A 14,984-nucleotide genomic window follows, 5' to 3' on the forward strand; every position below is an offset into this window, starting at 1 on the left:
GTACCCCCAAACGATCGGGGACGGAGCCAAAAACCCAATTCCACTGCCGCAACTTTCTGTATCCACGAGATCCCATCTTGGGGACTATTCCGGAGCTCCGCCGGAGGGGGCATCGACCACGGAGGGCTTCTACATCATCATCCAAGCCCCTCCGATGAAGTGTGAGTAGTTTACTTCAGACCTACGGGTCCATAGTTAGTAGCTAGATGGCTTCTTCTCTCTTTTTGGATCTCAATACAATGTTCTCCCCCTCTCTTGTGGAGATCTATTTGATGTAATCTTCTTTTTGTGGTGTGTTTGTTGAGATCGATGAATTGTGGGTTTATGATCAAGTCTATTTATGAATAATATTTGAATCTTCTCTGAATTCTTTTATGTATGATTGGTTATCTTTGCAAGTCTCTTCGAATTATCAGTTTGGTTTGGCCTACTAGATTGGTTGTTCTTGCCATGGGAGAAGTGCTTAGCTTTGGGTTCGATCTTGCGGTGTCCTTTCTCAGTGACAGAAGGGGCAGCAAGGCACATATTGTATTGTTGCCATCGAGGATAACAAGATGGTTTTTTTATCATATTGCATGAAATTATCCCTCTACATCATGTCATCTTGCTTAAGGCGTTACTCTGTTTTTAACTTAATACTCTAGATGCATGCTGGATAGCGGTCGATGAGTGGAGTAATAGTAGTAGATGCAGGCAGGAGTCGGTCTACTTGTCTCGGACGTGATGCCTATATACATGATCATACCTAGATATTCTCATAACTATGCTCAATTCTATCAATTTCTCAACAATAATTTGTTCACCCACCGTACAATACTTATGCTCTTGAGAGAAGCCACTAGTGAAACCTATGGCCCCGGGTCTCTTTCTCATTATATCAATATCCATCACTTTATTATTGCTTTGCTTTTACTTTTTACTTTGCATCTCTATACCAAAAATACCAAAAATATTATTTATCATCTCTATCAGATCTCACTTCCGTAAGTGACCGTGAAGGGATTGACAACCCCTAAGCGCGTTGGTTGCGTTGAGCTATTGTTTTTGTGTTGGTATGAGGGACTCGCGCGTAGGCTCCTACTGGATTGATAACTTGGTCCTCAAAAACTGAGGGAAATACTTAGCTACTTTGCTGCATCATCCTCTCCTCTTCGGGGAAATCCAACGCAGTGCTCAAGAGATAGCAAGGAGTCCTACTCCTACTGGGAGTAGGACTCCCCCTCTTGGCGCGCCTCTCCCTGGCCGGTCGCCTCCTCCCCTTGCTCCTTTATATACGGGGGCAGGGGGCACCCCATAGACACAACAATTGATCATTGATCTCTTAGCCGTGTGCGGTGCCCCCCTCCACCATAATCCACGTTGATCATATCATAGTGGTGCTTATGCGAAGCCCTACGTCGGTAGCATCATCATCACCGTCACCATGCCGTCGTGCTGACGAAACTCTCCTGTGAAGCTTTGCTGCATCAGAGCTCATGGGACGTCATCGAGTTGAACGTGTGCATAACTCGGAGGTGCCGTGCATTCGGTACTTGGATCGGTCGGATCGTAAAGATGTACAACTACATCAACTGCGTTGTGCTAACGCTTCCACATTTGGTCTACGAGGGTACGTGGACACACTCTTCTCTCTCGTTGCTGTGCATCACCATGATCCTGTGTGTGCGTTGGATTTTTTTTGAAATTACTACGTTCCCCAACAGTGGTATCAGAGCCAGGTTATTGCGTAGATGTTATATGCACAAGTAGAACACAAGTGAGTTGTGGGCAATACAAGTCATACTGCTTACCAACATGTCATACTTTGGTTCGGTGGTATTGTTGGATGAAGCGGCCCGGACCGACATTACGCGTACGCTTACGCGAGACTGGTTCTACCGACGTGCTTTGCACATAGGTGGCTGGCGGGTGTCAGTTTCTCCAACTTTAGTTGAACCAAGTGTGGCTACGCCCGGTCCTTGCGAAGGTTAAAACATCACTAACTTGACGAACTATCGTTGTGGTTTTGATGCGTAGGTACGAACGGTTCTTGCTCAGCCCGCAGTAGCCACGTAAAACTTGCAACAACAAAGTAGAGGACGTCTAACTTGTTTTTGCAGGACATGTTGTGATGTGATATGGTCAAGACTTGATGCTATATTTATTGTATGAGATGATCATGTTTTGTAACGGAGTTATCGGCAACTGGCAGGAGCCATATGGTTATCGCTTTATTGTATGCAATGCAATCGCCCTGTAATTGCTTTACTTTATCACTAAGCGGTAGCGATAGTCGTAGAAGCAATAGTTGGTGAGATGACAATGATGCTACGATGGAGATCAAGGTGTCGCGCCGGTGAAGATGGTGATCATGACGGTGCTTTGGAGATGGAGATCAAAGGCACAAGATGATGATGCCCATGTCATATCACTTATATTGATTGCATGTGATGGTTATCCTTTATGCATCTTATTCTGCTTTGTTTGACGGTAGCATTATAAGATGATCTCTCACTAAATTTCAAGGTAAAACTGTTCTCCCTGAGTATGCACCGTTGTCAAAGTTCGTCGTGCCGAGACACCACGTGATGATCGGGTGTGATAAGCTCAACGTTCATCTACAACGGGTGTAAGACAGTTTTACACACGCAGAATACTAGGGTTAAACTTGATGAGCCTAGCATATGCAGATATGGCCTCGGAACACGGAGACCGAAAGGTCGAGCGTGAATCATATAGTAGATATGATCAACATAGTGATGTTCACCATTGAAAACTAGTCCATTTCACGTGATGATCAGTTATGGTTTAGTTGATATGGATCACGTGATCACTTAGATGATTAGAGGGATGTCTATCTAAGTGGGAGTTCTTAAGTAATATGATTAATTGAACTTAAATTTATCATGAACTTAGTACCTAATAGTATTTTGCTTGTCTATGTTATTGTAGATAGATGGCCCGTGTTGTTATTCCGTTGAATTTTAATGCGTTCCTTGAGAAAGCAAAGTTGAAAGATGATGGTAGCAATTACACGGACTGGGTTCGTAACTTGAGGATTATCCTCATTGCTGCACAGAAGAATTACGTCCTGGAAGCACCTCTAGGTGTATCACCCGCGTCGGCAACTGCAGACATTGTGAATGCCTGGCAGTCGCGTGTTGATGACTACTCGATAGTTCAATGTGCCATGATTTACGGCTTAGAACTGGGACTTCAACGACATTTTGAACGTCATGGAGCATATGAGATGTTCCAGGAGTTGAAGTTAATATTTCAAGCAAATGCCCGGATTGAGAGATATGAAGTCTCCAATAAGTTCTACAGCTGCAAGATGGAGGAGAATAGTTCTGTCAGTGAGCATATACTCAGAATGCCCGGGTACTGCAATCACTTGATTCAACTGGGAGTTATTCTTCTGGATGATAGTGTTATTGACAGAATTCTTCAATCATTGCCACCAAGCTACAAGAGCTTTGTGATGAACTATAATATGCAAGGGATGGATAAGACAATTACCGAGCTCTTCGCAATGCTAAAGGCTGCGGAGGTAGAAACCAAAAAAGGAGCTGATGGTTAACAAAACCACCAGTTTCAAGAAAAAAGGTAAAGGGAAGAAGAAAGGGAACTTCAAAAAGAACGGCAAGCAAGTTGCTGCTCAAGAGAAGAAACCCAAATCTGGACCTAAACCTGAGACTGAGTGCTTCTACTACAAAGGGACTAGTCACTGGAAGCGGAACTTCCCCAAGTATTTGGCGGATAAGAAGGATGGCAAGGTGAACAAAGGTATATGTTGCCGGAGCTCGCAGTAGCACCTGAGTATTTGATACTGGTTCTGTTGCTAATATTTGCAACTCGAAACAGGGACTACGGATTAAGCGAAGACTGGCTAAGGATGAGGTGATGATGCGCGTGGGAAATGGTTCCAAAGTCGATGTGATCGCCGTCGGCACGCTACCTCTACATCTACCTTCGGGATTAGTTTTAGACCTGAATAATTGTTATTTGGTGCCAGCGTTGAGCATGAACATTATATCTGGATCTTGTTTGATGCGAGATGGTTATTCATTTAAATCTGAGAATAATGGTTGTTCTATTTATATGAGTAATATCTTTTATGGTCATGCACCCTTGAAGAGTGGTCTATTTGTGTTAAATCTCGATAGTAGTGGCACACATATTCATAATATTGAAGCCAAAAGATGCAGAGTTGATAATGATAGTGCAACTTATTTGTGGCACTGCCGTTTGGGTCATATTGATGTAAAGCGCATGAAGAAACTCCATACCGATGGACTTTTGGAATCACTTGATTATGAATCACTTGGTACTTGCGAACCATGCCTCATGGGCAAGATGACTAAAATGCCATTCTCCGGAACAATGGGGCGAGCAACGGATTTGTTGGAAATCATACATACTGATGCATGTTGTCCAATGAATATTGAGGCTCACAGCAGGTATCGTTATTTTCTCACCTTCACAGATGATTTGAGCAGATATGGGTATATCTACTTAATGAAACATAAGTCTGAAACATTTGAAAAGTTCAAAGAATTTCAGAGTGAAGTGGAAAATCATCGTAACAAGAAAATAAAGTTTCTATGATCTGATCGTGGAGGAGAATATTTGAGTTACGAGTTTGGTCTATATTTGAAACAATGCGGAATAGTTTCGCAACTCACGCCACCCGGAACACCACAGCGTAATGGTGTGTCCGAACATCGTAATCGTACTTTACTAGATATGGTGCAATCTATGATGTCTCTTACTGATTTACCGCTATCGTTTTGGGGTTATGCTTTAGTGACGGCTGCATTCACATTAAATAGGGCACCATCTAAATCCGTTGAGACGACTCCTTATGAACTGTGGTTTGGCAAGAAACCAAAGTTGTCATTTCTTAAAGTTTGGGGCTGCGATGCTTATGTGAAAAAGCTTCAACCTGATAAGCTCGAACCCAAATGGGAGAAATGTGTCTTCATAGGATACCCAAAGGAAACTGTTGGGTACACCTTCTATCACAGATCCGAAGGCAAGACATTCTTTGCTAAGAATAGATCCTTTCTAGAGAAGGAGTTTCTCTCGAAAGAAGTGAGTGGGAGGAAAGTAGAACTTGATGAGGTAACTGTACCTGCTCCCTCATTGGAAAGTAGCTGATCACAGAAACCGGTTCCTGTGACACCTACACCAATTAGTGGGGAAGCTAATGATGATGATCATGAAACTTCAAATCAAGTTACTATCAAACCTCGTAGGTTAACCAGAGTAAGATCCGCACCAGAGTGGTACGGTAATCCTGTTCTGGAGGTCATGTTGCTAGACCATGACGAACCTACGAACTATGAGGAAGCGATGATGAGCCCAGATTCCACAAAATGGCTTGAGGCCATGAAATCTGAGATGGGATCCATGTATGAGAACAAAGTGTGGACTTTGGTTGACTTGCCCGATGATCGGCAAGCCATCGAGAATAAATGGATCTTCAAGAAGAAGACAGACGCTGATGGTAATGTTACTGTCTACAAAGCTCGACTTGTTGCGAAAGGTTTTCAACAAGTTCAAGGAGTTGACTACGATGAGACCTTCTCACCCCTAGCGATGCTTAAGTCCGTCCGAATCATGTTAGCTATTGCCGCATTTCATGATTATGAAATTTGGCAAATGGATGTAAAGACTGCATTCCTGAATGGATTTCTGGAAGAAGAGTTCTATATGATGCAACCTGAAGGTTTTATCGATCCAAAAGGTACTAACAAAGTGTGCAAGCTCCAGCGATCCATTTATGGACTGGTCCAAACTTCTCGGAGTTGGAATAAACGCTTTGATAGTGTGATCAAAGCATATGGTTTTATACAGACTTTTGGAGAAGCCTGTATTTACAAGAAAGTGAGTGGGAGCTGTGTAGCATTTCTAATATTATATGTGGATGACATATTATTGATTGGAAATGATATAGAATTTCTGGATAGCATAAAAGGATACTTGAATAAGAGTTTTTCAATGAAGGACCTCGGTGAAGCTGCTTACATATTGGGCATCAAGATCTATAGAGATAGATCAAGATGCTTAATTGGACTTTCACAAAGCACATACCTTGACAAAGTTTTGAAGAAGTTCAAAATGGACCAGGCAAAGAAAGGGTTCTTGCTTGTATTACAAGGTGTGAAGTTGAGTAAGACTCAATGCCCGACCACTGTAGAAGATAGAGAGAAAATGAAAGATGTTCCCTATGCTTCAGCTATAGGCTCTATCATGTATGCAATGTTGTGTACCAGACCTGATGTGTGCCTTGCTATTAGTTTAGCAGGGAGGTACCAAAGTAATCCAGGAGTGGATAACTGGACAGCGGTCAAGAACATCCTGAAGTACCTGAAAAGGACTAAGGATATGCTTCTCATTTATGGAGGTGACAAAGAGCTCATCGTAAATGGTTACGTTGATGCAAGCTTTGACACTGATCCGGACGATTCTAAATCGCAAACCGGATACGTGTTTATATTGAACGGTGGGGCTGTCAGTTGGAGCACTTCCAAACAGAGCGTCGTGGCGGGATCTACATGTGAAGCAGAGTACATTGCTGCTTCGGAAGCAGCAAATGAAGGAGTCTGGATGAAGGAGTTCATATCCGATCTAGGTGTCATACCTAGTGCATCGGGTCCAATGAAAATATTTTGTGACAATACTGGTGCAATTGCCTTGGCGAAAGAATCCAGATTTCACAAGAGAACCAAGCACATCAAGAGACGCTTCAACTCCATCCGGGATCAAGTCCAGGTGGGAGGCATAGAGATTTGCAAGATACATACGGATCTGAATGTTGCAGACCCGTTGACTAAGCCTCTTCCACGAGCAAAACACGATCAGCACCAAGGCTCCATGGGTGTTAGAATCATTACTGTGTAATCTAGATTATTGACTCTAGTGCAAGTGGGAGACTGAAGGAAATATGCCCTAGAGGCAATAATAAAGTTATTGTTTATTTCCTTATATCATGATAAATTTTTATTATTCATGCTAGAATTGTATTAACCGGAAACATGATACATGTGTGAATACATAGACAAACAGAGTGTCACTATTATGCCTCTACTTGACTAGCTCGTTGATCAAAGATAGTTATGTTTCCTAGCCATAGACATGAGTTGTCATTTGATTAACGTGATCACATCATTAGGAGAATGATGTGATTGACTTGGCCCATTCCGTTAGCTTAGCACTTGATCGTTTAGTATGTTGCTATTGCTTTCTTCATGACTTATACATGTTCCTATGACTATGAGATTATGCAACTCTCGTTTACCGGAGTACCACTTTGTGTGCTACCAAACGTCACAATGTAACTGGGTGATTATAAAGGTGCTTTACAGGTGTCTCCAGAGGTACTTGCTGAGTTGGCGTATTTCGAGATTAGGATTTGTCACTCCGATTGTCGGAGAGGTATCTTTGGGCCCACTTGGTAATGCACATCACTATAAGCCTTGCAAGCATTGTAACTAATAAGTTAGTTGCGGGATGATGTATTACGGAACGAGTAAAGAGACTTGCCGGTAACGAGATTGAACTAGGTATTGAGATACCGACGATCGAATCTCGGGCAAGTAACATACTGATGACAAAGGGAACAACGTATGTTGTTATGCGGTTTGACCGATAAAGATCTTCATAGAATATGTGGGAGCCAATATGAGCATCTAGGTTCCGCTATTGGTTATTGACCGGAGACGTGTCTCGGTCATGTCTGCATAGTTCTCGAACCCACAGGGTCCGCACGCTTAAAGTTTCGGTGATGATTGTATTATGAGTTTATGTGATTTGATGTACCGAAGGTAGTTCAGAGTCCCGGATGAGATCGGGGACATGACGAGGAGTCTCGAAATGGTCGAGACGCAAAGATCGATATATTGGACGGCTATGTTCAAACACCGAAAAGGTTCCGGAAGGTTTCAGAGATATACCGGAGTACCGGGGGGTTACCGGAACCCCTCGTGGGCTTAATGGGCCTACATGGGCCTTAGTGGAAATAGAGGGCAGCAAGGGAAGTGTGGGGTGCCCCCCCCCAAGGCCCAAACCGAATTGGTTTAGGGCAAGGGGGGCCGACCCCCTCTTTCCTTCTCCTCCTCTCCCTTTCCTTCCCCCTCTCCTACTCCTACTAGGAAAGGGAGGAGTCCTACTCCTAGTGGGAGTAGGACTCCCCCTCTTGGCGCGCCTCTCCCTGTCCGGCCGCCTCCTCCCCTTGCTCCTTTATATACGGGGGCAGGGGGGCACCCCATAGACACAACAATTGATCATTGATCTCTTAGTCGTGTGCAGTGCCCCCCTCCACCATAATCCACCTGGATCATAGCGTAGCGATGCTTAGGCGAAGCCCTACTTCGGTAGCATCATCATCACCGTCACCACGCCGTCGTGCTGACGAAACTCTCCTGTGAAGCTTTGCTGGATCAGAGCTCGTGGGACATCATCGAGTTGAACGTGTGCAGAACTCAGAGGTGCCGTGCGTTCGGTACTTGGATCGATTGGATCATGAAGACGTACGACTACATCAACCGCGTTGTGCTAACGCTTCCGCATTCGGTCTACGAGGGTAAGTGGACACGCTGTTCACTCTCATTGCTATGCATCACCATGATCCTGTGTGTGCGTAGGATTTTTTTTTGAAATTACTATGTTCCCCAACACAAATTTCTTCCTTTGGATTACAATCTGAAGGGGGGAGGGAAGGGTTTGCCATTGAACCCACCATGGAGCGATGTCTGCATGACATTGTATTGCCGCGCAGAACTCTTCCCTTTTTCTCTACATGTTCAGCATGACTGTGTACAATATCTGGCATGCATACGAAAAAATATAGTGAGATTATGTAAGGAGAGCATGCAGAAATCTAGGGTGATGGTAACAACCAGTGGATGGATCCTAAAATAATGATAGCAGGCTCATGATAGCTTTAATTTAATAAAAAGGTAGATGATGATTGCTTTACTGTTTGTTTCCCACCCAAGATGAGCAACATTGGCATACCCTAGGTGAACCAGATAATATACAGAGATACTATATTGATTGCTGCTTCGATATGTGCCCCACAAGTATTTTTAAAACTCAAGTTTGAACATTAATTTGGACATGAATTGGAGTCTAAGAGGTGAACATGACAATAGAATAGCAGGTAATATTAAGCAATGCATAACATAAGCAAAAACAAAAGAGTGCAACCTCTCTTGTGGACCCGTGTACTCGTCAGGTTCATCTATTGAGTCGATGATGGTGATGCAGTTGCGGTGGGTGTCGGCGGAAGGGAAGGAGATTTGAGGCGGCAAAAGACGGTCAGGAGTCGTGATGTCTGGTATGGTGGATGCTTTTGTCGATTGAGCGATTCAGGTGAGGTGGACGACGTCACGGCAGGAGTAGGACAAACCACAAAAAGTTTTCTTCGACACCTATCTGTAACTGAAGTAATTCTATAAGGGCTCCTTTGGCTTGCATGATCCTAAAAACGCAGGGATAGGAAAACACCGTAATAGGATAGGAATGCACGTGGGAAACAAAGCATTTGTAAGCACATGATTTCTGTCAACTTGGGTGTTTGGTTGATAGGAATTGGAAGAGCAAAGGGATGCAAAGAAACATGACCAAATTAAAGTGAAACCATATGAAAGTGTGTACAGTTAGAATGTCATTCTACCACTAATGCACTTATTCTTGTTTTCATGCATAGGATTTTGAAAAGTAGGCCCAGGTGGATGTTTTGCTCCATTGCTTTGAACAAAATGCATGAATAATTGAATAGTAGAGTGCCATAGGAAAATTTCCCATTGCTATGTTTTCCTTCACTTTTTCCTTTGAACCAAAATAGCCCTAATGGATCGACATGAATGTAGAGTAATAAGTGATGCGACAAGTGTACAACCTCTTTGGCATAGCCGTGTCGACCTCCGCATCATTGGGTTGGTCGCTAAAGAAGTTGTGGCAGAGGTGGCTGTCGGAGGTGTGGAGAAAGATCTAAGGCGTTTGTAGATGGCGTCCAGGGTACTGCTCTGTTGTGATGGATGGTTCCGTCGTTGGCACAGCTCTAGCGAGCCGTAAGATGTCGAGGCTGAAGCAGTATAAGACATACATCATTAATCTCAAGTGGGATTCTAATAGCATCTGCAATAGATGATGTAAAATACATTACCAAAAAGTGATAGATGTAAAATTTACATCACCAAAAAACACCTGACTACAACAGATGAGGTAAAAACTGTTGACTCTGAACTTAACTGTCGAAACTGAAATTTACTGTGGAATCTGAATGTTACTATCGAAACTGAACACACTGGTAGCAGAGAGGCACTTCACATGTAGTTTAGGCCGCTTGATCACTAGTAGTAGAGAAACACTGGTCTAAATCAGCAGGCGATCGACAGGAAACACAGTAGCAGATAGCAGCTGGAGCAGCAGCACCTGGAGGAACAATGCAAACTAGAGCCAGAGTAGCAACTCATGTAGCTGCAGCAGCCTATGTACCAGCATCAGTAGTGCGAGCGAGAGCAAGAGCAAAGCAGCATCACGAGCGACGGGGAGAGCAGAGCAACAACAAGACCGAGCGAACAGAGCATCAGCAGCGCGAGCGAGCGAGAGTCGGAGCAGTGATACGTCTCCAACGTATCTATAATTTTTGATTGTTCCATGCTATTATATTATCTGTTTTGGATGTTTTATATGCTTTAATATGCTATTTTATATGATTTTTGGGACTAACCTTTTAACCTAGAGCCCAGTGCCAGTGCCAGTTTCTGCTTTTTCCTTGTTTTAGAGTTTCACAGAAAAGGAATACTAAACGGAGTCCAAACAGAATAAAACTTTCGCCATGATTTTTCTTGGACCAGAAGACACCTAGGAGACTTGGAGTATAAGTCAGAGGAGCCTCGAGGCGGCCGCAAGAGTGGAGGGCGTGCCCCCCGACCTTGTGGGCCCGTCGTAGCTCCCCTGACGTAATTCTTTCACCTATATATAGTCTTATACCCCAAAAACATCTAGGGGAGCCACGGAACCACTTTTCCACCACTGCAACCTTCTGTACCCCTGAGATCGCATCTTGGGGCCTTTTCCGGCATCCTGCCAGAGGGGAAATCGATCACGGAGGGCTTCTACATCAACACCATTTCCTCCCCGATGAAGCTTGAGTAGTTTACTTCAGACCTACGGGTCCATAGCTAGTAGCTAGTGTTGGGTAACATAGCATGCAATTTCAAAAATTTCCTACGCTCACGCAAGATCTATCTAGGAGAAGCATAGCAACGAGAGGGGGAGAGTGTGTCCACGTACCCTCGTAGACGAAAGCGGAAGCATTAGCTTAACGCGGTTGATGTAGTCGAACATCTTCTCGATTCAACCGATCAAGCACCGAATGTACGACACCTCCGAGTTCTGCACACGTTCAGCTCGATGATGCCCCTCAAACACTTAATCCAGCAAAGTGTCGAGGGAGAGTTTCGTCAGCACAACAGCATGGTGACGGTGATGGTGAAGTGATCCGCGCAAGGCTTCGCCTAAGCACTACGTGAATATGACTGGAGGTGTAAACTGTGGAGGGGGGCGCCGCACATGGCTAACAATGTTTGTTGTGTGTTCTAGCGGTGCTCCCCCACATATATATAGGTTGGAGGGGAGGAGAGGTAGCCAAGGGGGCGCCCCAAGTAGGAGGAATCCTACTTGGGGTTCTCCCAATTCGGCCTCCCCCCTTTCCTATTCCTATTCGGAGTAGGAAGGGAAAATGGGAAAGGGGGAATCCTATTATATTTTTCCTTTCCTTCTTCCCCTTTCCTTCTCCAGTTTGGCCAGCCCATATGGGGGGGGGGGGGGCGCACCAGCCCCTCAGTGGCTGGTGTGTTTCCCCTCTTGGCCCATTAGGCCCATATAGCTTGTCGGGGGTTGCCCGGAACCCCTTCTAGTGACCCGATACGTACCCGGTACCCCCAGAACACTTCCGGTGTCCGAATACTATTGTCCTATATATGAATCTTTACCTGTAGACCATTTCGAGACTCCTCTTCATGTCCGTGATCTCATCCGGGACTCATGACAACATTGGTCACCAAATCACATAACTCATATAATACAGAATCGTCATCGAACGTTAAGCGTGCGGACCCTACGGGTTCGAGAACTATGTAGACATGACCGAGACACCTCTCCGGTCAATAACCAATAGCGGAACCTATATGCTCATATTGGTTCCTACATATTCTACGAAGATCTTTATCGGTCAAACCATAATGACAACATACGTTATTCCCTTTGTCATCGGTATGTTACTTGCCTGAGATTCGATCATTGGTATTTTCATACCTAGTTCAATCTCATTACCGGTAAGTCTGTTTACTCATTCCGTAATTCATCATCCTACAACTAACTCACTAGTCACATTGTTTGCAAGGCTTATCATGATGTGCATTACCGAGAGGGCCTAGAGATACCTCTCCGATACTCGGAGTGACCATTCCTAATCTCGATCTATGCCAACCAAACAAACACCTTCGGAGATACTTGTAGAGCATATTTATAATCACCCAGTTACGTTGTGATATTTGATAGCACACAAGGTATTCCTCCGATATCCGGGAGTTGCATAATCTCATAGTCAAAGGAATATGTATAAGTCATGAAGAAAGCAATATCAATAAAACTGAGCAATCATAATGCTAAGCTAACAGATGGGTCTTGTCCATCACATCATTTTTCTATTGATATGATCCCGTTTACCAAATGACAACACATGTCTATGGTTAGGAAAGTTAACCATCTTTGATTAACGAGCTAGTCTAGTAGAGGCTTCCCAGGGACACGTTGTTTTTTCTATGTACCCACACATGTATCAAGTTTCCGGTTAATACAATTCTAGCATGAATAATAAAAATTTACCATGATACAAGGAAATATAAAATAACAACTTTATTATTGCCTCTAGGGCATATTTCCTTCAGTCTCCCACTTGCACTAGAGTCAATAATTTAGTTCACATCGCCATGTGATTTAACACCAATAGTTCACATCTTTATGTGATTGACACCCATAGTTCACATCGCCATGTGACCAACACCCAAAGGGTTTACTATTGTCAATAATCTAGTTCACACCGCTATGTGGTTAACACCCAAAGAGCACTAAGGTGTGATCATGTTTTGCTTGTGAGAGAAGTTTAGTCAACGGGTCTGCCAGATTCATATCCGTATGTTTTGCAAATTTCTATGTCTACAATGCCATGCATGGAGCTACTCTAGCTAATTGCCCCCACTTTCAATATGTATCCAGATCAAGACTCAGAGTCATCCAGATTGATGTCAAAGCTTGCATCGAAGCAACTCTTTACGACGAACTCTTTGTCACCTCCATAACTGAGAAACATTTCCTTAGTCCTCTTTAGGTACCTAACGATAATTTTGACCACTGTCCAGTGATCTACTCCTGGATCACTATTGTACACGAAGGAAATATGCCCTAGAGGCAATAATAAAGTTATTATTTATTTCCTTATTTCATGATAAATGTTTATTATTCATGCTAGAATTGTATTAACCGGAAACATAATACAAGTGTGAATACATAGACAAACAGAGTGTCACTAGTATGCCTCTACTTGACTAGCTCGTTGGTCAAAGATGGTTATGTTTCCTAACCATAGACATGAGTTGTCATTTGATAAACAGGATCATGACTGCCAGACAAGGGGAGACAACGACAACGCCAAGGTGGTCCCGTACATCCGGCAGTGCGAGGATGTCATTAGGAGAATGATGTGATTGACTTGATCCATTCCGTTAGCTTAGCACTTGATTGTTTAGTTTGTTGCTATTGATTTCTTCATGACTTATACGTGTTCCTATGACTGAGATTATGCAACTCCCGAGTATCAGAGGAACACTTTATGTGCTACCAAACGTCACAATGTAACTGGGTGATTATAAAGGTTCTCTACAGGTGTCTCCGATGGTGCTTGTTGAGTTGGCATAGATCGAGATTAGGATTTGTCACTCCGATTGTCGGAGAGGTATCTTCGGGCCCACTCGGTAATACACATCACTATAAGCCTTGCAAGCATTGTGACTAATGAGTTAGTTGCGGGAAGATGTATTACAGAACGAGTAAAGAGACTTGCCCGTAACGAGATTGAACTAGGTATTGAGATACCGACGATCAAATCTCGAGCAAGTAACATACCGATGATGAAGGGAACAACGTATGTTGTTATTCGGTTTGATCGATAAAGATCTTCGTAGAATATGTAGGAACCAATATGAGCATCCAGGTTCCGCTATTGGTTATTGACCGGAGACGAGTTTCGGTCATGTCTACATAGTTCTCAAACCCGTAGGGTCCGCACGCTTAATGTTCGGTAACAATCAGTAATATGAGTTTATGTGTTTTGATGTACCGTAGGTAGTTTGGAGTCCCGGATGAGATCGGGGACATGATGAGGAATCTTGAAATGGTCGAGACATAAAGATCGATACATTGGGCGACTATATTCGGACATCGGAAAGGTTCCGAGTGATTCGGGTATTTTTTGGAGTACCAGAGAGTTACGGGAATTCGCCGGGGAGTATATGGGCCTTATTGGGCTTTAGGGGAAAGAGAGAGAGGAGGCTGCGCGCCCCCAAGACTTAGTCCGAATTGGACTAGGGGGAGGGGCTGCGCCCCCTCCTTCCTTCTCTTCTCTTTTCCCTTTCCTTCTCTCCTACTCCTACTACATGGAGGGGGGGGGAATCCTACTCCCGGTGGGAGTAGGACTCCCCAGGGCGCGCCATAGTAGAGGGATGGCCCTCCCCCTCCTCCACTCCTTTGTATACGGGGGAGGGGGGCACCCCATGGAGACACAAGTTGACCATTGATCTCTTAGCCGTGTGCGGTGCCCCCCTCCACCATAATCCATCTCGTTCATATCATAGAGGTGCTTAGGCGAAGCCCTGTTCCAGTAGCATCATCATCACCGTCATCATGCCGTCGTGTTGACAAAGCTCTCCCTC

General features: G+C 44.1%; 1 pseudogene; it reads left to right on the top strand.

Annotated features, from left to right (window-relative positions):
* LOC119299538 overlaps nucleotides 1-13,760 on the top strand; it is a 31,526-nt pseudogene extending 17,766 nt beyond the window's left edge.
* Nucleotides 13,761-14,984: the final 1,224 nt, after the last annotated feature.

This window comes from Triticum dicoccoides, chromosome 5A, assembly GCF_002162155.2.
Source record: "Triticum dicoccoides isolate Atlit2015 ecotype Zavitan chromosome 5A, WEW_v2.0, whole genome shotgun sequence".
NCBI lineage: Eukaryota > Viridiplantae > Streptophyta > Magnoliopsida > Poales > Poaceae > Triticum > Triticum dicoccoides.